General features: G+C 43.3%; 1 long non-coding RNA gene across 1 annotated transcript; it reads left to right on the top strand.

Annotated features, from left to right (window-relative positions):
* Positions 1 to 698: 698 nt before the first annotated feature.
* Positions 699 to 25,419, top strand: LOC127573042 (uncharacterized). Its single transcript, XR_007956744.1, has 3 exons — positions 699 to 890; positions 16,811 to 16,937; positions 22,432 to 25,419. It is a non-coding gene; the product is annotated as an uncharacterized LOC127573042 (long non-coding RNA).
* Positions 25,420 to 26,733: the final 1,314 nt, after the last annotated feature.

Below are 26,733 nucleotides of genomic sequence, written 5' to 3'. Positions count from 1 at the left end.
GTAAACACAGCCCAGTCCATCACAGGCTCGTCACTTCCTTCCATCCACCTTCACGGTGCGTTGCTTCAGGAAGGCTAACGGTTTCGTGAAGGATGCCTGCCACCCTGGCCATTCCATTTTCTCTCTTCTACCTTCTGGGAGAAGATACAGGAGCTTGAAAGCCCAGACACCCAGACTCAAGAACAACTTCTTCCCCACTGCTATCAGACTTCTGAACCAATCACCTCTTTCACATCCCCTTCCTGGTGGTGCTGCCACATTCTTGAACCCTTAATTCTAGCTCTTCCGTTATTGTCACTTCAGCATTTCTTTTTGCACTACTTCAGACTGCACTACTATCTTTGCACCATTCTGCTGTTTTGCACTTGTCGCTGTATTTATCGTTGTATTTATTATTACCATGTACACTGTTTACTCTGTGAGCTTCACACGAGCAAGGAATTTCACTGCACCCTGGTGTATATAACAATAAACTAATCTCTATCTGAATCTGACCAGCAGGGACATTTAAAATTAGTTCAAAAGCCCTTTGACAGCTCAGCAACGAGCTGCCAAAAGCCATCAGTGTATCCATGGGCAGGGACCCAGGATGTGCATCCTGTAGCCCATTCCGCTTTGCAGGATCTCCCCCTTGAGTGCAGAAGGCCAGTTTGTTCAGCTCTCCGTAAACAGAACAGCAAATGTGAGTAGGTGGGCACTGCTGGCTGTGAGTCCAAGCACTGGGCTGGGTCCAGCACCATTTGGCCTGATATGTTTGAAGGAAAAAAGTTAATTTGCATTTCACTAAAGTAGATCATTTCACAAGCTGCCTTCCGAAGCAATGTCACAGTAATTCAATACTCATTTAGTCTCGCTCTGCGTCACAATTGGTGATGGAGTTTAAACCTGAGGTAAGCCAGTGCCATTTATCACATTAAATGAATACAAAGAGCTATCCATTATTCTTATTAATCCTTATTAAAGTGGAAAGGTACCATCAATATTATACTTTATTGTGTGGAGTATGGATAAGGTAACTTAAATTATCGACATATGAAGCTAATTTCACTTTCCATATTTTGTGCATATCTTCAAGAAAATGGGCATTTTGTTCTAGTTATTTGTAATATGAACCTGTGACAATTGTAATCACTTTCAGAAATGTTTACCTTGACGTGAGTTGGCTGAGTGAGAAGAGGTGGAATAATACTAAGTGAGCAGAGAAATCTTGGGGCCTGGAATATTGCCACAGGGAATGTTTGAGATGGAAACTGTTGGCACTTTGTGGATCGTGACTGATCTGTCTGTAAGCACACCTCCACTCTAACCTTTCACCTCCTTTCAAGTATCTACCTACCCCCATATTAAAAATATTTTTTTCTACTTTGCCAGGATGTTGCCTGGATTGGAGAACATGTCTTATGAGGATAGGTTGAATGAGCTAGGCTTTCCTCTTTGGAGAGAAGGAGAATGAGAGGTGACTTGATAGAAGTGTACAAGATGATAAGAGGCATAGATCAAGTAGACAGTCAGAGACTTTTTCCCAGGGCGACAATGCCTGACATGTGGGGACATAATTTTAAGGTGATTGGAGGAAGGGATAAGGGGGATGTCAAGGGTAAGTTTTTACACAGAGAGTGGTGGGTGCGTGGAACACACTGCCTGCAGAGGTTGTGGGGGCAAATACATTAGGGACATGTAAGAGATTCTTAGATAGACACATGAATGATGGGAGGGAAGGGTTAGATAGACCTTAGAGCAGGATAAAATGTTGGTACGACATTATGGGCTGAACGGCCTGTACTGTGCTATGTTCTATGTATTTCCACTAGCCTTTGAGGAAACTATCTGCTAGTGTATCTCCACCTGCTCCAAGGGCTTAGATTTCTAACTGTGGGAAGCTGGAAATCCTGGGATACCACAGCATTACTCAGGGAAATCTTTGGGATCCCACGCCACCAGGTACATTAACAACATTTAAAATATATTTGGACAGGTAAATGGATAGGAAAGGTTTAGAGGGATATGGGCCAAACACAGGCAAATGGGACTAGCTTGGATGGGCATCTTGGTCGGCATGGACCAGTTGGGCTGAAGGTTCTGTTTCCGTGCTGTTTGATGCTGTGATTCTCTGACCTGGATCAGAGACCAAATTTACCACAATGGTGATTCCTTACCCGGAGATTGGGAAGGAAAAGGCAAGTTTATTTATTTATTATTTAAATTGCTTTATTTTAATGTTTATTTGTGTTTCAAAGTGCTTAAATCTCTTTATTTAAAATATGTTCAAATTACTTAAAACAACTTTAACAGTTTTTAAATGTTTCTCAAGTCTTTTGCAAAGTGTCACTGTTTTTGGTAGATGGTAAGGCTCTGCCCACATCTAGTCTACTTTCCAATCAAAGCCTGTCAGGGCGCTTGGGGGGTTGGGGCTTCAGTGATTTGTTAGGTGAACCCCACTTGCTCCTGAGGCCTTGCTATGTCTTACTCTAGCATTGACAGAAGCCTGGGTCGCACGTCTATATGTGGCTGGTTCAGTTCTGAGGGGAGTGCAGGAGATGCGTCTGGGCAGCAGATGATTTCGTGCTTGATTCAGCCCCCTGTTTTATAGCACTGCCTTCCATTGAAAATGCTTCATCACCTTTAAGACATTCGTGTGAAAGGTTACTCAGAGATGCAAGTCTGTTTCTCTTTCCCAGTTCTTTGAAAGAAGTATCCAGTTAATCCTCTGGCCTCACCCTATCCCTATAATTGTTCCCCTTTTCAAATATTTATGCCTTTTCCTTCTGAAAGTTATTATTGAATCTGCCTCTACCAGCTGTTCAGGTTATGCATTCCAAATTATAACAACTTGGTGCCTAAAATAATGTTCTCACATCATCTCCGTTCTTTAGGATACTTTTAAGTTACTTTAAAGCAGAAATGGGGATTGAAAATCAAGGAAGGAGAGGAGGAGAGTCTGCAGTTGTACTGGGTAATGGGAGGCTGAGGATGATGGAGAAATGGAAGCTTTGATGGATGATCTGCTGGGAGGCTAGGCATGAAGCAATACTGGGTAAAAGTGCGATAACTTAGAACATGGAACATAGAATGGTACAGCAGAGGAACAGGCCATTTGGCCCACAATATTGTGCTGAACTAAATGAGTGAATGACACCTAATCCCTCTGTCTGCACATGGCCCATATCCCTCCAGTCTCGGCATATTCATGTACCCATCTAAGAACCTCTCTCTCATATCTGCCTGTACCACAACTCCTCGAAGTACATTCCAGGCACCCACCACTCTCTATGTCAAAAACTTGCCCCGCACGTCTCCTTTGAACATTCCCCCTCTCACCTGAAATGCATGCCCTCTAGTATTAGGCATTTTGACCATGGGAAAAAGATACCAGTTGTCTACTATATCTGTGCCTCTCATAACTTTATAAACTTCTATCAGGTCTCCCCTCAGACTCCAACGCTCTGGAGAAAACAACCCAAGGTTATCCAACCTCTCCTTATAGCACATGCCCTCAAATCCAGGCAGCATCCTGGTAAACCTCTTCTGCACTCTTTCCAAAGACTCCTCATCCTTCCTGTAATGGCGCGACCTGAACTGAATGCAATACTCCAGATGCAGCCTAACTTGAGTTTTATAAACTGCAACATAATTTCCTGACTCTTGAACTCAATGCCTCAACTAATAAAAGCAATCATGCTATCTGCTTTCTTTAGAGTCATAGAGCACTACAGCACAGAAACAGGCCCTTCATAGCCTTCGAAACCTCTCCTATCCATGGACTTATTTAGATGGCTTTTAAATGTTGCTAACGTGCCCGTCTCAACCACTATTTCTGGCAGCTCATTCCAAATACGCACCACCCTTTGTCTGAAGAAGCTGCCCCTGATGTCCCTTTTAAATCTCTCGCCTGTGATCTTAAACTGATGCCCTCTTGTTTTTAGCACCCCCTCCCTGGGAAAAAGACTATGTGCTTACACCCTGTCTGTGCCCCTCATCATCTTATACACTTCTGTCAGGTCAACCCTCAATCTCCTACGTTCCAGGGAATAAAGTCCTATTCTATGCAACCTCTCCTTGTAACTCAGGCCCCCAAGTCCAGGCAACATCCTGGTAAACCTTTTCAGAGGAATATGCCTGGTACATTTCAGTTTCTGGTCTATGGTGACCCCCAGAATGGTGATGATGAGGACACAGTGATGGTAATCCCACTGAATGTAAAGGGTAGGTAGTTGGACTCTTGCTTGTTGGAGTCATTTCTTGGCACTTTGTAGGCTGTGTACAGGTTAAGAAGTTGTAGGCATGCTATGTTGGTGCCGGAAGCGTGGCGACACTTGTGGGCTGCCCCCAGAACACTCTATGCAAAGATGCATTTCACTGTATGTTTCAATGTACATGTGACTAATAAAGAGATATCTTAGATATCTTATCTTACCTGTCACTTATCAACCCTTGACTGAATATTGTTTAGTTTTGCTGCATACAGGTGTGGACTTCTTCATTTGTTGAGGAGTTACAAATGGAACTGAACATTGCACAATCATCAGCAAACATCCCACCATTTTTCCCCAGGGCGGCAATGGCCAATACCAGAGGACATCAGTTTAATGTCAGAGTAGAAAGTTTAGGGGAGATGTCAGAGGTAGATTTTTTACATAGAGAGTGGTGGGTGCCTGGAACGTACTGCCAGGGGTGGTGGTAGAGGCTGATACAATAGGGACATTTAAAAGACTCTTACATAGGCACATGGATGTCAGAAAAATGGAGAGTTATGGGCTGTATAGGAGTAGGTAAGGAGTTTGTACATTCTCCCCGTGTCTATGTGGGTTTCCTTCGGGTGCTCCGGTTTCCTCCCACATTCCAAAAAGACGTACCGGTTAGGAAATTGTAGACATGCTATCTTGGCTCCGGAAGCGTGGTGACACTTGTGGCCTGCCCCCAGAACACTCTACGCAAAAGATGCAGTTCACTGTGTGTTTCTATATGTTAGCACAACATTGTGGACCGAAGGGTCCGTACTCTGCTGTACTGTTCTACGTTCTACATTCTTTGTACTGATCTTATGATGGAAGACCATTGATGAAACAGCTGAAGCTGTTTGGTCCCGGGACACATATTCACAAGAAAAACACAAATTAAACATAATTTATACAAAAAATTAGAAAAACTGGAAAAAAATAAACAAAATCCATTGCAGTGCTGTGGTCAATGTGGTCATACCCTGTACTACCTCGATGCACTGTGTAATGAATTGATCTGTATGGATGGTGTGCAGGACAAGTTTTTCACTGTAACTCAATACATGTGACAATAATAAACCAATTCAAACTCCAGTTCCAATTCCAACACTGCCCTGAGGAACTTCTCCAGTGATTTCCTGGTGCTGGGATAGCTGACCTCTAACAACAACGACTGATTCTTTTGTGCAAGTTACGAATCCAACCATTGGAGTATGTCCTGCTTGATGTCCATTGACTTCAGTTTTGCCAAAGCATTGTGATGCCACACTTGGTCAGAAGGAACAATGTGTAGTCAGAAGCTCATTTCAGAGTCAAAAGTAAAAGTGTTGTACATAGCAGTAGAGACACAGCATTCATAAGAAAAACATAAACATAATTTATACAAAATTATACAAGAAGGAACACAATTAGAATAAAATAAATAAAATCCATTGTAAAGCAAATTGGTCAAAGTGATCATAGTGTTGCTATACTGGGGTAGTGGTTTGTGTTGTGCAGGTTGGTTCAAGAACTGAATGGTTGAAGGGAAGTAGCTGTTACCAAGGAAGTGAGCAATTGAAGCACAGAACGGCAATGACAAGTTATAAAAACAATAAATGAAAATGTTGTTCAAAGAGAAAGGCCTTGAGGCACCAGATCTGGCACAGTCCAGTTTGTGAGCCAATGTCATGCTATCAGAGTCCTCAATCTCTGGTGATCAAATTGTGGCCAGTCATTCAAGGCGCAGCTTTAAAGTTGTGATGCAGGTCCAAGGTAATAACAGGAGGCATTTCTCTACTTGTTCACCACCTTCAGCCTGGCTCAGTGACTGGGAAGATGTAGACTAGGCAGCTGGAGAGAGGAGTCTGTGATTTTAGTGTATCATTGTATCATTGGGGGGATTCATGGACTGGGTAGTCAAGTCTAGACAAAAGTATCGGCTCCCATATTTCATCAATGCACCAACAACGGTTGCTCATTCACCTACATGCCATGATTACAAGGGAAAATTCTGAACTCCTGAGCTTCCAGCTGGGAGTAGTGCACGTTGAGAAGAGTAACTCGATATATCCTTTGTTGTGTGGCTTCTATCTTGAAGTGCAGAATTATAAGTTGAAGAACTGATCCATCTTCCCTGTTTGTTTTGAACAGACTTGAACCTGGCTGATCCTCATCTACACTTCAGTTCCTACTACCATTTGCTCCCTTTTACATCATAGACTTGCACACAAAAAATATCTATCAACCTCCGTACTGAAAGTTCCTGTTGACCTCTATCTCCCACATCCTTTGAAACAGGCAGAACATTGGTCACCGTTCAAGAGAAGGTGATGGGTGAAGGAGGAGGGAGCTGAGAGGGAGGGGTAGAGATGGAGAGAGCCAGTTGGGGAATAACGGACAGAAGTAGGGATACTGGAGAGGGAGGGGGTGGTGCAATGAAGGAGGGAGGGGAAGCAGGTTGGGGAAGGAGGTGAAAAAAAGAGAGTGAGCAAACTTGTGTTTAATGTCTAAATTCTCATACTGTGTCCACATCTGCATTTATGTTCAGATGGTGCAGGAGAACCTGGCCTCCAGTGTACTGAACGTAGAATACTGTTTTCAAGTGGGATATTTATTTTCCACAGTGTATTTGCTAATTACATGCATACTGTTAAAAAGTAACAGATGGAAAGGATGTTGATGCAGAACAAGAATAACTATGTACCCAGACTGGTTCCTCAGTCTTCATCCTTTGTTACCTGTCAATCAGAGAGCCAGGACTTCATGGCAAGGGGCTCAGATGTGACGTGGGAGCTCATGCTTGTTCTAATTGTGGAACTTGCTCTTGTGTCCAAATGTCATAACATTGAAAAGTAAAAGGAGGAAAGGTGAGAGAAGTGGTTCAGTTTTCCAAGCCAGATCACCTCAGGTCCAAGGAAATAGATCAGACTCCGATCCGAGAAGTGTTCTAATGACTTCTTTCTCCTGGCAACATCTCTGGCTTCCAAATATTTTTGGAGTTGCAAAGATTAAGAGTGGAAGTCTCCAGGAGTGCCATGGTTAGCTGTAACTCTGGGCTAATCACTCTTTTTTGAAACACCTCAGCATTATGTAAAACAGTCTTGAATACAGATCATTAAGAACAAAACAGCAGTGTCTGGGGAAGGATAATGATGTGACTTCCTCTTTGGCATTGGGAGACTTACATTTTGTACCATAATATTTTAACACTGAGTGTTGTGATGAATGAGCACAATTGGCAGCCAGCACTAAGGAATTCATTTCTGGAAAGACTAGATTTGTGTTTTACTCTTTAAATCACACCAAATATTGACCTGTAAATATCTGCTGGTGACAGATTTGCACTTGAGTCAGAAGCTTATAGATTTAAATATGACTCGAGAGGCTAGACTCTGGTAATGCGATATTGTGTTGAGAAATTGCCTTGCTTTTGGAGATGCCATTTTTCAGCCAAGGTACAGAACAGATGCCCTATCTACACACTCAGATGATGGTAAAACAGAGGGGTACAGACTCTTGTGGGGAGCACCAGATTAAATCAGTTTTGAGGACCACTTGTGCAAATGCAGAAGTTCTCCATTTCTTGAGTGGTCCCCAGCACAGTCATTCAGATTGTGTTCAGACATTGAACTTCACCTAGCGTCCAAAAGGATAACAACTACTTCCTGCAGTTGACCAGCTGCCATGCTGGATATCTGCCCTCTGAACTTGTCAGGTTAGACATGACACATGATCAGCACCTCTTTTAGCTTCAATGTAGAGGAATAGCTCTGAGCAATGGAAGCAGGTTTCAGATTACATACTTTTTTCTTTATTTATTGTTAACTATATTTAATTGTTAACAAGAATGTATTTAAGACAACATTTGCTTAGTTGTCTTTAAATGTTTTCTGGTGTTTTTAAACTTTTTTTAATCTTTCTCAAATTTTTAACAATTAAAATACTTAAGCCTTTGATTGATTCTGAATAATTTTCTGAGTATTTTCTAATTTTTGTGACTTTCAGGAGGCATTCTAGCTTTTGGATAGTTTTGACAGCTGGCAAACCTGGTTGTGAGCTGAACAAACTGTCAATCATTTCTGGAGCAGGGATCACCATTTATGGAGGAAAGGCCCAGGGCTGATGAGCCTCACCAATCAGGAGCTGGCTTTGGGAGCTTATCTTAATTCTGTGGGTAAGGGAGTGGTGAACACAGGTGATTTACTGCTCACTGAGACAGCTGAATTGGGACAGCCCAAGGTGTCTACAGTTGTACCTCTGGTGTAAAAAGTCCATGGAACTATTTCAAAGTAGGAGAGCTCTCCCCAGTGCCCTAGCGAATACTTATGAGTCAATCAATATTCCAATAATAGATCACTGATAGTTACTACAATGCTGCTTATGGGATCTTCTTGTGCCACTGTCCTACTTTGCCATCCATTATGTCTTCACAAATACATCAGGATACACATAGAACACCAGTGAAGCTGCTAGTTTATTTGCAAAACAGACATATAGCCTACATACACGTCAAGTCTTCAACCACCTGCCTGTCATCTTACTCCCCTCCTCAGTCCACCAATCACCTCAGGCTCCTGTCTCACCACCCCCCCACCCCCCTCCTCTTTATATCACCCATCTCGCCTCACCACTCTCAGTCCTGATGCAGGGTTTCGACCCGAAGCGTCAACAATTTCTTGCCCCCCCTCATCCTCCCCCACCCCCCTCCACGGATGCTGCTGACCCGCTGAATTCGTCCAGCAGATTGTTTGGTGCTTCTGCTACAGACTGACTATTCTAACCTCAGTCATTGTTACAAAAGAGGAAGCCCACATGAACCTTCTGCACATTGAAGGTCAGGTACCACTGACAATCTTCATTGACATTCAGTTGTGTGTAGGCATGGGAGACATGCAATGTACAGGACAGAACCTCCTAATTCTGCGCTCAATCTCATGAAGTGGATGTTATTCAGTATCTGCAACTTGATTTCATGCAACTTTGTGCTCTCCACATACCTTCCTTGTTTTGCCCTGCCTCAGATTTTTGTGATCCACTCTGGTTGGTTCTCATATCATTTTATTTAGATCATCCTCTTCTTTCTCAGCTTGGCTTTTGAGCAGACAAGTCTGGTGTGGATTCAGCAACCTGGCTTTGCAGTTGGTCTGACTTGATTGTGTGCAATGTACCCTGCTATGCCAGCACAGCTGAGTTTGAACATATTGCTATACCTTTCCAACAATGTGTCAAGGTGCAGCTTTGAAGGGTGAAAACATTTTTCTCATCTCCTCGACTTTTCTCAGCTGCTCCTTCCCTTTTAAAGTTGGCTTATTTTCATAGTTTGTGACAATGATGCTCTCTTGCACTGTGCACTCTTTGGAGAAGGTTTTCAGTTTATCGGTGCTACCCAGCAACAGCATCTGCCTAAAGATGCATCACAGCTTGGTATGGCAACTACTCTGCCCGTGACTGCAAGAAACTGCAGAGGGTTTTGGACACAGCTCCGCGCATCACGGAAACCAGCCTCCCCTCCATGGACTCTGTCTACACTTCTCATTGCCTTGGTAAAGCAGCCAACATAATCAAAGACCTTACCCACCCCGGATACTCTCTCTTCTTCCCTCTCCCATGGAGCAGAAGATACAAAAGCCTGAAAGCACGCACCAGCAGGCTCAGGGACAGCTTCTATCTCGCTGTTATAAGACTATGGAACAGTTCCCTAGTACAAGATGGACTCTTGACCTCACAATCTACCTCATTTATGACCCTGCACCTTATTGTCTATCTGCACTGCACTTTCTCTGTAGCTGTTACATTTTATTCTGCATTCTGTCATTGTTTTCCCTTGGACTACCTCAATGCATTGTGTAATGAATGGATCTGTATGAACGGTATGTAAGACAAGTTTTTCACTGTAGCTCAGTACATGTGACAATAATAAACTAATTCTAATTCCAATTCCAAATTGTTAGATTAATTATCTTCACTCATTATCAAACAGTCTGCAACAGTATCAATTCATATGTCAAGGCACTGGTTGTTAATCAACACCTTCACTGAAAAGTGTGTTACTGCTGCAACCGCTTGTGACACAGGTACTGTGCAATCCCAGCTTCTAATTATCTGCTTGAACAGCCAAACCATTAATACCTCCTTTCCTCAGCAGCTGTGTAACAGAGAACTCTCTGATCTATGGGCTATTCCCGGGGAGGCAATCTGGGACAAACATCAGCTGTAGCTGGATCATCAACTGGGTGAAAGACACATTTTGGTCTGCCCAAAACTTGTTGGTCTTCCAGTTTAATGAGATGTCCATGAGGGAATTCTGCTGACTGGCACATTCCAGGCTGCCAGACTGCATGCTGAGGGACACACTGAAGCTCAGTGCAGCCTCTACAAAGGCTTTGTGCGTCAGACCACAGTCCAGAGTCCTGCCAATACTGGACACACTGAGAGGCTGAGACCTGTGGAACATCCTCTCAAACACTTCACCAGTATATTTTTTTTAAAGAGGACACATAGGGTCATACAGCATGGAAACTGGCCTTTCTGTCCAACTGGTCTATGCCAACCAAGATACCCATCTAAGCTAGTCCCATTTGCCTGTATTTAGCCCCTATCCCTCTAAATCTTTCCTATCCATGACGCATGAGTGGCCTTGGTGCATTGTAAATAGAATGCATTGGTTGGATGGCACAGTGAATGCAATGAAACATGCATAATGATTGTATTGCATTTCCAGCATATTAGATAAGATATCTCTATTAGTCACCTGTACATCGAAACACACAGTGAAATGCACCTTTTGCGTAGAGTGTTCTGGGGGCAGGCTGCAAGTGTCACCACACTTTCCGGCGCCAAGATAGCATGCCCACAGCTTCCTAACCCGTATGTCTTTGGAATGTGAGAGGAAACCGGAGCACCCGGAGGAAACCCACGCAGACACGGGGAGAATGTACAAACTCCTTACAGGCAATGGCCGGAATTGAACCCGGGTCACTGGCGCTGCAATAGCATTATGCTAACCGCCACACTACTGTGCCTGCCATTTAAATAAATAAAGATTATTATTGAATAAATAATAACTTCCTTTCTGTTGTCATTCCAAACTACCACTGAAGTTGCTTTCTTAACTTGTGTTAGCCTTGGATCTCCAGGGTGTCAAAATGTGATGTTTCTTTTGGCAACTGTAACAATGTTTGTTCGAAGCTGCCAAGTCTAAGCTGAGTGATCACCATTGCAATTCCAGCAGATGAATGAACCTGTCTCATTTGTATGCTTTGGATACAGTTTCATACCTTCCACCTTGTATCGCTATCTGATTGTGGACTGCAGCTGGACCAGTCATTTGTGGTGGATAAAACTCTCTGGTATTCTCGAACACCATTTCCATCAACAGCAATTTGCATGCAAATTTAATTGACAGGCATAACATCTCAACACCTTTGATTGAATTCTACCATCTATTAGCCCACACATAAACCTATCACAAAAGGCACTGATATTGCACTGCAAGAATAAGTTCTTTAATGAACCTGTGTACTCACTAATTGTCTCAACCTGCTTCTGGCTCCTTGCCCCATACTTATCACTTTCAGCTATTTCTAATGGCTTTAGATTAAAGTAATCAACCAGTTTCTGTAGAACATCATTCTCTTTGCATGGTGAATGAAGATTTATCTGTGTGTCATATGCATCTGACCAAACTCTTTTTTACACTCACATATCGTATTGTTTAAGGCTCTCAAGATGCTGCTGCCCTCTTCAATCACCAGGATATTGTTAGCTTTAAAAAACATGCCTACTCATTCAATAAATGAGCTGAATGTTCTTGAGCTCGTTCATACAGAATAGTCAGGCAGCCTATTGTCCCACTCCCATTTAATAGTGTGTGCAACAGTCCAGTGATGAGTCAGTATCAATGTCACTTGCCTCGAAGGCTTATTGTGTTTTGAGCTCTAGTCAACACATATCTGGGCCTTAGGCAATGAAGTTCCATGTGAGTGGTCACTGCAGAACATTGCAAAATATCAGCTTTGGTACTATAAGATTGCCTAACACCTGCCAAACAAAAATGAAACAGTTCCAAAGAAAATCCACTTGGGTTCCCAGTTCTTGTCACCTCTTTATAATGCTTACATTAATGCACTAAGACTCACTATATGCATATCAAAAGAGATTGTGGTTTACTTGTGCTTTATTTCCATGGAACATAGGACAGTACAGCAAAGAAACATTCGGCCTACAATGTTGTGCCAAACTAATTAGGCTAATGATGTCTAATTAAACTAGTCCCTTCTGCCTGCACATGGTCCATATCCCTCCATTCTCTGCATATTCACGTGCCTGTGTAAGAGCCTCTTAAACCCCTCTATCGTATCAGCCTCTACCTCCACCCCTGGCAGCCCGTTCCAGGCACACACCATCCTCCGTGTAAAAAACTTAACCCACACATCTCCTTTGAACTTTCCCCCTTCCACCATAAATGCATGCCTTCTAGTATTAGAATTTCAACCCTGGGAAAAAGATACCAGCTGTCTACTCTATCTATGCCTCTCATAATTTTATAAATTTAACATTCACACACATTGAGCCTTCAAGCTCTTACTGTAGCCTGAGTGTTCAAGTCAGGGTTGCACTGTTACAAACCAGGCAGACCACATGACTCTTCTGTCCATTAGGATTACGGTCTGTCCACACACATTGATACAGAGTACAACATGTCTGTACATATGGCTGCACCACAATGTGTTTATTACATTTCAACAGGATCTAGAGAGCAGAGGAAAAGAATGTGTTAAAGCTCTAATGAAGGCACACTTCCACCTCCGCAGCACTGGTGGGTATCTGCCATTGAGTCCAAGGTTTTCCTGTAACTTACTGAATTGAGGGACAGGAAACACTTCACATCTGGCCCCTCAACCTCACGCCAACCCTAACTAGCACATACAAGTACTGTCTCATACCTTAAAAATGCAAGTTAAAAATTAGGTTGGTTTCTCTTTCCTTACTTTAATTAATGTTACATTTCTAATTCATTTACATTTATAATGTATGTGTGCTTTAAAGTGAATTTGTTATTTTTTTCAATTATTGCTGATGTGTTAAAGCTGGCTGGCTGTGTAAGCTGTGACAAGAATGCATGGAGGCTTCAGGGGGATATAGACAGGCTAAGTGAATGGGCAAGGACTTGGCAGATGGAACACCTTGTGGAAAAAAGGAATATTGCCCACTTTGGTAGAAAAAGTAGAAAGGTAATTATTTTTTAAATGGTGAATGTTTGAAAGGTATTGGGGTTCAGAGGGACCTTGGTGTCCTTGTGCATAAACCATTGAAAGTTAATGGCCAGGAACAGCAAGAAATCAGGAAGGCAAATACTGTGTTGGCCTTTATTGCAAGACGATTTGAGTAGAAGAAGCTGTTCCTTGTGACATCGAGGTCAGGTCTCCCTATCTAAGGAAGGACTTACTTGTGATGGCAAGAGTGCTGTGAAGATTGCTGGAATGGTAGCTTTGTCTGATGTGGCAAGACAAATCAAACTTCTGACAGGGTGGATGCAGACCTGATGTTTCTCCTGGCTGTGGTGTCCAGAACGAGGTGTCACAATCTCTAAATAAGCCGTTGGCCATTCAGGGCAGATCAGAAGAAATTTCTTCAGCTGGAGAGTCATAGAGTCATACAGCACATAAACAGGCCCTTTGGCCCAACTTGTCCATGCCGACCAAGTTGTCCACCTTAGCTAGTCCAGTTTGCTTGAGTTTGGCCTGGAACCTTCTAAACCTTTCTTATCCATGTAAGGGTAGTGAACCTTTGAAATTCTCCACCCATGACAGCTGAGAGGAATCAGTTACTGAGTATATTTTTAGGTGTCAATGGAAACAAAAGGGTATGAGAAAGTGCAGGGATGTGATGCTGAGGTAAAAGATCATTTCCAATCCCTCTGCGGAAATGCATGAGATACTCCTGCTTTTATTTCTTATATGCTTTTTTTTCAGTTGTTTGTATATGTTTCTGATCATCAGAAACTTTTAACAGTATTGTAAAATCTCTGACAGCACGATGCCAGCAGTGTAATGGCAAAGGACAAAGACAGCCACAGGGCATGAGCTGGATCAATGCAAACTGCCCATTGACTTGAAAGTGCTTTGGATTGATCTATGCCAGTGTAAGGTGCAGTTTAAATACAAGTTTTTTTTTACCCCTTTTTCCTTGATAGCAACACCTTATTGGAAGGTGAATCAGGCACAGGAGGTCAAATGCTTCTGCTTTTAATTCTCGTGTTTGTTCTTCACAGGATGTTGAAAAAGACAGTTCAGAAATAACTTGGAGGGCAGTTTATAAAATGCTGTTGACAAGTACTTCACAAAGTGATAGAGAGAAAGCAAGCTGAGATATCTATTTTCTTACCATCGAGTCAGAGAAGGAGATGGCACATGAGAAAAGAACTCAGCCATCATGTCTTTGAAATGCAATCTAATTAGCCCAGCTTCCCACTTCCTTTTCATCATCCTTCTGCACTTATTTCTCCTTCAAGTATTTATCCACTTTCTTCTTTAATCTGCTCCTCCCCCACTTTTTTCCCATTATTGAGCAATTCAATACCAGAGGACATGCATTTAAGGTGAGGGGGGGTAGGTTCAGAACAGACGTGAGGAGTACGTTTTTTAGTCAGAGAGTGGTGGATGCCTGGAATGCGTTGGCTGATAGGGTGGTGGAGGCAAATTCATTGAGGGCTTTTAAGAGGGGCTTGGATGGGCCCATGAATGAGAGGAGAGTAGAGGGATATGGGCATTCTGTAGGTAGGAGGGAATAGCTATGTCAACACAATATTGTGGGCCGAAGGGCCTGTTCTGTACTGTACTGTTCTACAATCTATGATCTATGAAGACAAGGATGGATAAAGTGTGAGAATAAACTTTATCTGTTAGAGTAAAGCAAATAATATAATTTGAAAGATGAAACATCGGAAGGAAATACAACAGAGAAGAACTTGCATTCTAATTTTATTTAATTTTTTAAAATCATTTTGTCATATATATTAACATACACTCTGCTAGTGATCTCACCACCTTCAAACACTGGACCATGAGTGTCTGAGTATGACATGCCACCCTAATGGTGTGTGGTGAGTGATGTGACAATAACATTGCTGTTCCTGACAGTTATGTTAAGATAATCATCAAGATACGTCAATCTGGAGCTTCAGAGGAATTTTACTGGACCTACTGACAATCTGATGATCAACTTTTTCTCGGCTTGTACATCCACATTATTGGTGGAGGAATCACATTTCAAAAATAACTAAGTGTGCTAAAAGTGTCAAATATTTAAATAGCCTTCGGCAAAGGTTTATTACCGGTGAGAACAGGAGGGTGTCTACTTGTATCTCCAGGCATAGCCTCGTGGCAGAATAGCTTGAAGGTATCTAATTGGGACTGCCTCACACTCACTCTCATTCTCTGTAACTGCACAAATAACAGTGTCTATTGCAGCTCGACCAATGTAGCTTCAACCAGGGCTGAGATTTTGAAGTGATTATAAGAGCAGGTAAACAGGAGCAGGAGAAGGCCATCGAGTCACTCCACCGTTCATTAAGATCATAGCTCATCTAAGAATGAAAATCAAAACACAACTGCAGATGCTGGAAATCTAAAACAAAGACAGAAGATCCTGGAACTGGAGAGTGGAGTAGGCTGGGCAGCATTTATGGAAAAAGAAGCACAGTTAGTTTCAGGTTGAAGACATGTTGTCAGAACTGGGGAAGAGAGATCATCGAACATTACAGCACAGAACAGGCCCTTCGGCCCACGATGTTGTGCCAACACTTTATCCTGCCCTAAGATCTATCTAACCCTTCCCTCCCACATAGCCCTCCATTTCTCAATCATTCATGTGGCTATCTATGAGTCTCTTAAATGTCCTTAATGTATCTGCCCCCACAACCTCTGTCAGCAGTGCATTCCATGCACCCACCACTCTCTGTGTAAAAAAACTTACCTCTAAAAGCAAGGTAGCTGTAAATTGTAGAGAAGGTAGGGGGAAGGAGGTAGAGACAAGGAGGGTATCTGTAATGGGGAATAATCTTGGTCTCACCTTCTCTCTCCTGTCTGACCCCTAAAATTCTTAACACTTCTGCAGAACAATAATCCATTTATCCCAGGATTTAATACAGTCAGACTTTCAGGACTTCAAGTCATAAACATAGAAATATAACATTTTATTATTAAGTGCTGTCCTGATGTACAGGTGGCCCAGTCCTTTTGCATTTACCATCGGGCAGGAGGTACAGAAGCCTGCAAGTCCCACACCACCAGGTTCAAGAACAGCTACTTCCCTTCAACCATTCAGTTCTTGAACCAACCAGCACAACCCTAATCACTTCAGTACAGCAACACGATGACCACTTTGATCACTTTGCATTTAAATGGAATTTTTTTTTGTTCTATCTATGTTCCGTCTGGTAAAAATTGTGTATAATTTATGTTTAATTTATGTTTTTCCTGTGAATTTTGTGTATCTGATGCTATGTGCCTGTGATGCTGCTTCAAGTAAGTTTTTCACTGTACCTGTGCACACATGTACCTGTGCATATGACAATAAACTTGGCTTTGACTTATGACTTTCATTGCTAGATTATGGTGTGCCTAGAGAAACAAAGGACTGCAGATGCTGGAATCCAAATGAAAAACACAATGATGCTGGAGGAACTCAGCAGGCCAGGCAGCGTCTGTGGAGAAAAGCAGGCAGTCAATGTTTCAGGTCAGGACCCTTCTTCAGGACTGAAGAAAGGAAAAGGGGAAGCCCAATATATAAGAGGGAGAAGCAGAGCAGTGATAGGTGGACAAAAGAGGGGAGGCGGGGTGGGCACAAGGTGGTGACAGGTGGATGCAGGTAAGAGACAGTGATAGGCAGGTGCGAGGGAGGAGGGGAGAACAGATCACTGGGGGATAGGTCAAACGTAAGGAGTGAAAAGGTAAAAAGGGGGGGTAGAGAAAAGAGAGACAGGCTAGGAAAGAGAAGTGAAGAAGCATGGGGAGGAGGGTTCTTGTGGGGAAGGGGGTCAGGGATTACTTAAAGTGTGCCTAATTGGGTAGAGTGCTTTCAAGGACAAAGAATTGTGCTTGTATGCAGAATGCATATAGTACCCTGCCGAGTTGGACATACTGCTGTCTAGCAACCAAGAATGTTGCATGGGATAACTTACCCTCTCTGCACTGAGTGCGAGACAGAGGAGAACTGAATGAGAAGCTTTAGTTACAGATTGCAGTTTGCCAGAGGAAACAAAGATGGGAGTGTTAAACTACACATAACATACATATCTAAATGAAATCTGTCACATGCCAATTGGCCCAGCTGTAAACAAAGTTAACATCTTATCTGCTTTCTGACCTCCTACTGGTAGGTTTTTCAGTCTCAGCTCAGCATCTCACAGCTTGTTGCAGCTTTAATTAAGAACCTTTCAGTGCAGAGAATTCATGCTCCATACTCAGCAACATGGTACACTCAGAGGTGACTAGATTTCTGTGAAGCCAGATCCATAGCTCCCAGCCCTCACACCCACCAGAAATGAGACTACTGCCCATTACATTAAGGTCTTATTTCTTCCAACACTTCCCAAACACAACGATAAATAAATTGGTTCCCATCCAAGACACAATCGTACACAGCTGGATGAACTACGGATCATTCGGGAGGCGGAGGCAGAGATAGATGAGAGTTATCGGTAGATAGACACACCGATAAGACAGGAGGAGAGTAACTGGGTAACTGTCAGGAGAGGGAAGGGGAGCAGGCAGAGAGAGCAGAGCACCCCTGTGGCTGTCCCCATCAATAATAGGTATACCGCTTTGGATACTGTTGATGGGGATGACCTACCAGGAACTAATTGCGGAGGTCTGGTCTCTGGCACCGAGATTGGACCCTCAACTCAGAAGGGGAAGAAGGAAGAGAGGAGAGCGGTAGTGATAGGGGATTCTATAGTCAGGGGGATAGATGGGATATTCTGCAGGGATGATCGGGAATTCCAGATGGTCTGTTGCCTCCCTGGTGCCAGGGTCCGGGATATCTCAGATCGGGTTCAGGTTATTCTCAGGAGGGAGGGCGTGAACCCAGATGTTGTGATCCATGTAGGGACTAACGACGTGGGCAGGAAAAGAGAGGAGGTCCTGCGTAAGGAGTTCAGGGAGTTAGGTGCTAAATTGAGGGGCAGGACATCCAGGGTAACAATCTCAGGATTGCTACCTGTGCCACATGCAAGTGAGGAGAGGAATAGGAAGATTAGGCAGATTAAAACGTGGCTGAGGGGATGGTGGGAGAGGGAGGGCTTCAGGTTTATGGATAATTGGGATTTGTTCCAGGGAAGATGGGATCTGTTCCAACGGGACGGTTTACACCTGAACTGGAGGGGTACTGACATTCTTGCAGGAAGGTTTGCTAATGCTGCTCGGGGGGGTTTAAACTAAATTTGCAGGAGGAGGAGATCCAGAATGAGAGAGAGGATAGCGAGATGGAGGGTAGAGGACAGATAGGAACTACACAATTTCGGAACATTAATATGAATGGAGGGAGGAGAAATGGGTTAAAAATCCTATATCTGAATGCATGGAGTGTCAGGAATAAGGTAGGCGAGCTTGAAGCTCAGATACGAATGGGTAAGTATGATGTTGTTGGGATAACGGAGACATGGCTGCAGGGAGATCAGACCTGGGAAATGAATTTTCAAGGGTATACATGCTATCGTAAGGACAGGAAGGTGGGCAGAGGGGGTGGGGTGGCCCTGTTGGTGAGGAATGAGATTCAGTCCCTTGCAAGGGGGGATATTGAATCAGGAGAAGTAGAGTCAGTGTGGATAGAACTGAGGAACTGTAAGGGCAAAAAGACCCTAATGGGTGTTATCTACAGGCCTCCGAACGGTGGCATGGATATTGGGTGCAAGCTGAATAGTGAGTTAATGTTGGCATGTGGCGAGGGTAATGTCACAGTAGTTATGGGGGACTTCAATATGCAAGTGGACTGGGAAAATCAGGCTGGTACTGGACCCCAGGAAAGGGAGTTTATAGAGTGCCTCGGGGATGCATTCTTGGAGCAGCTGGTACGACAGCTGACCAGGGAGAGGGCTATTCTGGATTTAGTGCTGTGTAATGAGCAGGATTTGATAAGAGAACTCGAAGTAAAGGAGCCATTGGGAGGTAGTGACCATAACATGATAAGTTTTTATCTGCAATTGGAGAAAGAAAAGGGCAAATCAGAAGGGTCAATTTTGCAGTTGAACAAAGGAGACTATGGAGCCATGAGGGAGGAGCTGGCTAAAGTTGACTGGGCGGCATCCTAGCAGAATTGTCAGTGGAACAGCAATGGCAGGTATTCTTGGGAATAATGCACAAGGTGCCGGATCAGTTTATTCCCCAGAGAAGGAAAGACTCAAAGAGGGGAAAGGGGCCACCGTGGCTGACAAAGGAAGTCAGAGATAGCATTGTGTTAAAAAGGAAGAAGCATGGCAGAGCCAAGAAGAGTGGGAAGATAGAAGATTGGGAAATTTTTAAGGTGCAGCAGAATTTAACTAAAAAGGTAATTCGGGAAGAAAAAATGAGGTACGAAGGCAAGCTAGCCAGGAATATTAAGGAGGATAGCAAAAGCTTTTTTAGGCATATGAAGGGAAAAAAGTTAGTTAGGAACAATGTTGGGCCCTTGAAGACCGAATCGGGTGAAATTATTACAGGAAACAGGGAGATGGCAGTCGAATTTAATAAGTACTTTGGATCTGTCTTCACGGGGGAAGACGTAAGAAATCTCCCAGAGGTAAGGATGGACAAAAGGCAGAGGGTGACAGAGGAACTGAAGTGGATTGACATTAGGAAAGAAATGGTTATGGGTAGACTAATGGGGCTGAAGACTGACAAATCCCCAGGTCCAGATGGTCTGTATCCCAGGGTACTAAAGGAGGTGGCTCTAGAAATTGTGGATACATTGGTGATCATTTTCCGATGGTCCTTAGATTCGGGGTCAGTTCCTGAGGATTGGAGAATGGCTAATGTTATCCCACTTTTTAAGAAAGGAGGGAGGGAGAAAACGGGGAACTATCATCCAGTTAGCCTAACATCTGTGGTGGGGAAGATGCTAGAGTCCATTATTAAGGATGAAATAGTGGCATATTTGGATAGCAATGATAGGATTGGGTCGAGTCAACATGGATTTACCAAGGGCAAATCATGCTTGACTAATCTACTGGAGTTTTTTGAGGATGTAACCAGGAAAATAGATGAGGGAGATTCAGTGGATGTTGTATACCTCGACTTTCAGAAGGCATTTGATAAAGTGCCGCACAGGAGATTGGTGGGTAAAATTAGGGCTCATGGAATTGGGGGGCGGGTATTAACATGGATAGAAAACTGGTTGGTGGATAGGAAACAAAGGGTAGGGGTGAATGGATGTTTCTCAGAATGGCAGGCCGTGACTAGTGGGGTGCCACAGGGCTCGGTGCTGGGAGCGCAGCTGTTTACCATCTATGTTGATGATTTAGATGAAGGCATTGTGAATAACATTAGCAAGTTTGCTGATGATACAAAGTTGGGTGGCAGTGCGACATGTGTAGAGGAAGTTAGGAGAATTCAAGGTGATTTGGATAGGTTGGGTAAGTGGGCAGATACTTGGCAGATGAAGTTTAATGTGGATAAGTGTGAGGTTATCCACTTTGGGAGCAGGAACAGGAAGGCGGATTATTATCTGAATGGTGTGGAGTTAGGTAAGGCGGAAATACAAAGGGATCTAGGAGTCCTTGTTCATCAGTCACTGAAAGTGAATGAGCAAGTGCAGCAGGCAGTGATGAAGGCTATTGGAATGTTGGCCTGTATTACAAGGGGAATTGAGTACAAAAGCAAAGAGATTCTTTTGCATTTGTACAGGGCCCTAGTGAGACCACTCCTGGAGTATTGTGTACAGTTTTGGTCTCCAGGGTTAAGGAAGGATATCCTGGCTATAGAGGGCGTGCAGCGTAGGTTTACGAGGTTAATTCCGGGGATGTCGGGACTGTCTTATGCTGAGAGGTTGGAGAGACTGGGATTGTACACGCTGGAATTGAGAAGATTGAGAGGGGATCTGATTAAAACATACAGGATTATTAAGGGATTGGACAAGATAGAGACAGGAAATATGTTCCAGATGTTGGGGAAGTCCAGGACCAGGGGGCATGATTTAAGAATAAGGGCTAGGCCATTTAGGACAGAGGTGAGGAAAAACCTTCTCCCAGAGGGTTGTGAATTTGTGGAATGCACTGCCTCAGAGGGCAGTGGAGGCCAATTCTCTGGGCACTTTCAAGAAGGAGCTAGATAGGTTTCTTATAGCTAGGGGAATCAAGGGATATGGGGACAAGGCAGGAACAGGATATTGATTGTTGAGGATCAGCTATGATCTCAAAATGGCGGTGCAGACTCAAAGGGCCGAATGGTCTACTTCTGCTCCTATTGTCTATTGTCTATTGTCTATCATTCCCTGTGCAAAGTCATTCCTCTGCAATGTTCCGTGCAAACTTTCCTCCACTGGTTTGGCCGACTTGCTCACAAGCCAGTGGAGATGAGCATGCACAACACATTGGACAGGAAGGAATTGATAGCACAAGGGAAGACTCAGAGAAATTTTATGAGGACCTTATCAGGGTTGGAAAAGTTTAGATAGGAACACTGACTGGATAGGCTGGGGTCTTCGTTGTAATGAAAAAGGCTGAAAAAAGGTTTAACTGAAATGTAAAAAATAATGGGAGGCCTCAGTGGAGAGGACAGGTAAGACATACTTCCCTTGGCAGATAGTACAATTGGTAGTAGGCACAGCAGGAAGGATTGGTTGAATGAGCTTCGGCTTTTCTCTTTGGAGAGAAGGAGGATGAGAGGGGACTTGATAGAGGTGTACAAGATGATAAGAGGCATAGATCGAGTGGACAGTCAGAGACTTTCTCCCAGAGCAAAAATGGCTAACATGAGGGGTCATAATTTTAAGGTGATTGGAGGAAGGTATAAGGTCAGTGGTAAGTTTTTTATAAAGAGAGTGGTGGGTGTGTGGAACGCACTGCCAGCAGAGGTTGTGGGGGCAGATACATTAGGGACATTTAAGAGACTCTTAGATAGCCACATGAATGATAGAGAAATGAAAGGCTATGTGGGAGGGAAGGGTTAGATAGGATAAGATATCGGCACAACATCGTGGGTCGAAAGGCCTGTACTGTGCTGTAATGTTCTATGTTCTATATGTTCTTTGATTACAGAAGAGTTGAGGAAGAAAACAGACTTGAAGATCTAGAGACCAGTGTTGCTTTGGAAATCACTGCCTGAAGAGGCGGTGGGTCAGGAATCCAGGGTACATTTCAACAGCAGCTGAATGGGCAACCAAGAGAATTGAACACAGACTGAGAACCGGGGAGCTGGTCTAGTTACAACAGCCAAAACAGGCAGGCTCCTCCTGTCCTGCAAATATCTAGATGGAGACAGCAGATGCTTGAATCTGAAGCAAAAGTCTATCCAGTTCAGATGAAGGGTCTCTACCTGAAACGTCAACTGTCCATTTCCCTCCACAGATGCTGCCTGACCTGAGTTCTTCCAGTAGTTTTTTTTTTGCTGCACATGTCTGTAATGCTCTGAGTTCAAAAGTTGTAAAATAGAGTAATTCTTTATTCCACGGTCCACTGCCCTCTCCTACCAGATTCCTTCTTCTTCAGCCCTTTGCTTCTTCTACCTGTCACCTCTCAGCCTCATATATCTTCTCCACCTCCCCCAACCACCTCCCTTCCCCCTCTCAGCTGAACTCACCTATCCCCTGCCTGTGTGTGCTCCTCCCCCTCCCCCTACCTTCTTATTCTGGCTTCTGCCCTCTTCCTTTCCAGTCCTGATGAAGGGTTTCAGCCCGAAACGTTGACTGTTTATTTCCCTCCATAGATGCTACCTGACCTGCTGAGTTCCACCAGTACTTTTCGTGTATTGCTCCAGATTCCAACATCTTCAGAATTCCTTGTGTGTCAGAGTAATAGAGTCATAGAGTCAAACAGCACCGAAACAGGCCCTTCGGCCCAACTGGTCCATGCTGACCAAGATTCCCATCTAATTTAGTCCCATTTGCCCACGTTTGACCCATATCCCTCTAAACCTTTCCTATCCATGTATCTGTCCAAATATCTTTTGTTATTGTACCTGCCTCATCCACTTCCTCTGGAAGCTCGTTCCACATACTGACCAACCTCTGTGTGAAATAGTTGCCTCTCAGGTTCCTAATAAGTCCTTTCACCTTAAACCTATGCCCTCTAGTTCTTGATTCCCCAAGCCTGGGAAAAAGAATGAGTGCATATACCCTGTGATTATCTACAATAGAAAGTGATTGCAAGTTTGTTTGTTAATGTAAATTTGCTTCTTCTTTACCCATTCTTAACAGTCTTGCTAAAACGTACTTTTTATCTAAACCTTACGTGGTTATTTTCCCTGTTAGTTTTTGCGATCTGGTCTGCGACCATACATAGCATTGATGCTGGTTCCCTGTGAGCCCTGGTTTAACAATATGGTGTGGAACTGTATGCAAACCAGTCCAGGGTAGTTGTTGAAGAAGCCCTTATGGCTTGCGGAACTGAACTTTAAGAACCATTGCCATAACCCTAACCCTAACCCTAACCCTAATTGCCATCTCTCACCTGCACCCCCCAAAAGATATTGGCCTGGATATTTTGAAGTGTATTAGCATAGAAGTTACGTTACTGGACGATCAACCAGAGACCTGAAAGATTCAGCCTGAATCATGACTCTAGCACCCATCATGTCAGCTGGTAGAACAATAAAGGTTACCGTAAAACCATTAAATTGATGTAAAAACTCATCTGATGTCCTGAAAGGAATAAAGTACCCATCCTCTGCAGTTAGAGTGATATGGCTGAACTTTTAACCACCATCCGAAATAGGTGGGGAAATCTCTTGGTATTGGAGGCTATCAGGGAAAGACAATACATGATGACTGATCCAGTGATGTTCACATCTCATGACTGAATAAGTAACACAAAAATGAGAGTGCAACTACCAATGCTCCCTGTCATTACTATGTGGAAGTGACAACAATAGGGGGTCTTGTGCATGCATAGATTTATGTGGGAATCCCTCAGTTACCATAATGGTCCCACATTCCTCCACAGGTTACAGAGTTTGCAGCTGTCTCCACTGCAAATAAGCTGAAACCAATTGAACTTCAGGTTTTATGAACTAATCCAGCTTTAAAATCTCCTGTAAATCAGGTTCAGTAACATCAGGTCCAAATGAGAATTCAGTGGAACTTTAAGCCATAGTTACTGCTTAGCAACTGGGTCTGGTTTAATTTTTCCCCTGTTAGTAACTTCCTCACATAAGTAGATATGTGAGGAAAATACAATTACAAATGTTTAAAAAGCATTTGGACAGATCCTCCGATTGGAAAGGTGTAGAGGGGTACAGGCCCAATGCAGGTAAATGAGATTAGGTTAGAAAGGTTTCATAGATGAGATGGGTAAAAGGTCTCATTCCTGTACGATACAATTCTATGATTCTAAATCCTTCAAAATACGTAAGATTCTTTTTGTATGGTTTATTTATGCCATTTTGTTTGCTGACTTTAATTACGTATGCCTGTTTCAATCTTAGTATCCTGTGTAATGTTTAAAAAGTTGATTAAAAACTGCTAAGTGCTTTGTTGGAATACTTTACTGTGATTGGCTGATTGGCCCACTTGATAATGCTGTAGCTGCTGTCTGTGAAGGCTCCCTTTTAATTGAAGCTTGATAGTAGCAGGAATCAGAAAAGGGAAGTTCTCACCCCAGAGAGTGCTGGAACTTTCTGGATAGCTTTGCCACTGATCGTCGATAATGAACCACAAAGAATTTGAACTCTGATCACAAGCCCAAGACCCAGACCAGATGAAAGGTCTCAACTGAAAACATCGACTGTCCATTTCCCTCCATAGATGCTGCCTGACCCCTAAGTTCCTCCAGCATCTTGCGTGTTGCTCCAGATTCAGCATCTGCTGTCTCCATGAAAACAGGTCCTTTGGCCCAACTCGTCCATGTTGACCAAGGTACCTTCCTGAGCTAGTCCTATTTGCCTGTGTTGACCCATAACCCTCTAAACCTTTCCAATCCTTGACAAGGTAGATTGAGAAATCCAGAGTTCATCTTTATCACATAAGAGGTCCAATCCAGAGTCTTTTAACAGTTGGAAAGAAGCTGTCCTTGAGCCTGGTGGTATTTGCTTTCAAGCTTTTGCACCTTCTGCCCCATGGAAGGGGGGGGGGAGAAGAGAGAATGTCCGGGGTGGGTGGGGTTTTTGATTATGTTGGCTGCTTTACCGAGACTTCGAGAAGTGTAGACAGAGTCACTGAGGGGAGGCTGGTTACCATGATGTGCTGAGCTGTGTCCACAACTTTCTGCAGTTTCTTGTGATCCTGGAGAGCAGTTGCCGTACCAAGCTGTGATGCATCCAGATAGGATGCTTTCTATGGTGCATTGATAAAAATTGATGAGGATCAACAGGGACATGTCAAATTTCCTTAGCCTTCTGAGGAAGTACAAGCACCAGCTTGAAAATCAAATGAACTGTAGATGCTGGAAAACTGAAAATGCTGGATATGCTCAATAGATCAGGTTGAAAATCTGAAGTATTAACTCCGTTTCTCTTTACACTGATGAGGCCTGACCTGCTGAGTACTTCCAGCATTTTGTGACTTTTATTGTCCTCTAGGTCGACAGCTGAGTTCCTCAGGTTCTAAGCCCTGACTTCTAGGTTAGCAGTCTAGGTTACGCGCATAGCACTATTGGGTACCAACACAACCTTTGATTGCTTCATGTTTCTTTGCTCTAACAACTTCTAATTCTCTCTTCCATTAATAGCTATGTGTTCTCTGTATCCAAATGAAAGTTGCAGTTATTACAAGGGGTCTTCTATCCACTATGATTAAGTGAAGAGTATGATGTATAATTTTCTCATCTTGAGTCCAGAATGTTCATTGTCTGCTATTTATGAAACTGCATGAAATATAATATGTTTTGGCTCCAATTTTTGAAATAATGTCCATGTCAATCAACAGAAATATATTTAACAAATTATCAATAATCTGCACCTGATACAAAGACGTAAATCATTATTTGTCAGTGGTACGTGACAGTCACTTCTACAGTTCTACAGGCAACAACATTACACGGTCTTTCGTGTGTGTGAAAAAAAACTCTCCAAAATTGTCCTTTGTTGCAAAATGATTTTTAACAAAGAAACATCAAACGAACAAAACTAAAACACTGCAGAAGCAGGAATTCTGAAATAGAATCGTGTGGAAACCTTGGGCAGATCGAACAGAGCTGTGGGCAAAATAGTGTTTCGGGTAAGTGCCTTACATTGGACCTGGAAGCAGTTTGAGATTTAGAAGTAACTAGGGAGCCAGAAGAAATAGGAAGATAAGTTACCAGGTACTGTTGATCATTGGGTCTACAGTTAAGCTTATCTGGCCAATCCAATAGGGTACTAAAGAAGTTGCAATTGGCATGAACGGCACTGTGGTGAGTGAAATACCC

This window comes from Pristis pectinata, chromosome 8 (assembly GCF_009764475.1).
Source record: "Pristis pectinata isolate sPriPec2 chromosome 8, sPriPec2.1.pri, whole genome shotgun sequence".
NCBI classification, from domain to species: Eukaryota; Metazoa; Chordata; class Chondrichthyes; order Rhinopristiformes; family Pristidae; genus Pristis; species Pristis pectinata.
The sequence above is the reverse complement of the archived record's forward strand: the minus strand, read 5'-3'. Positions and strand labels throughout refer to the sequence as shown.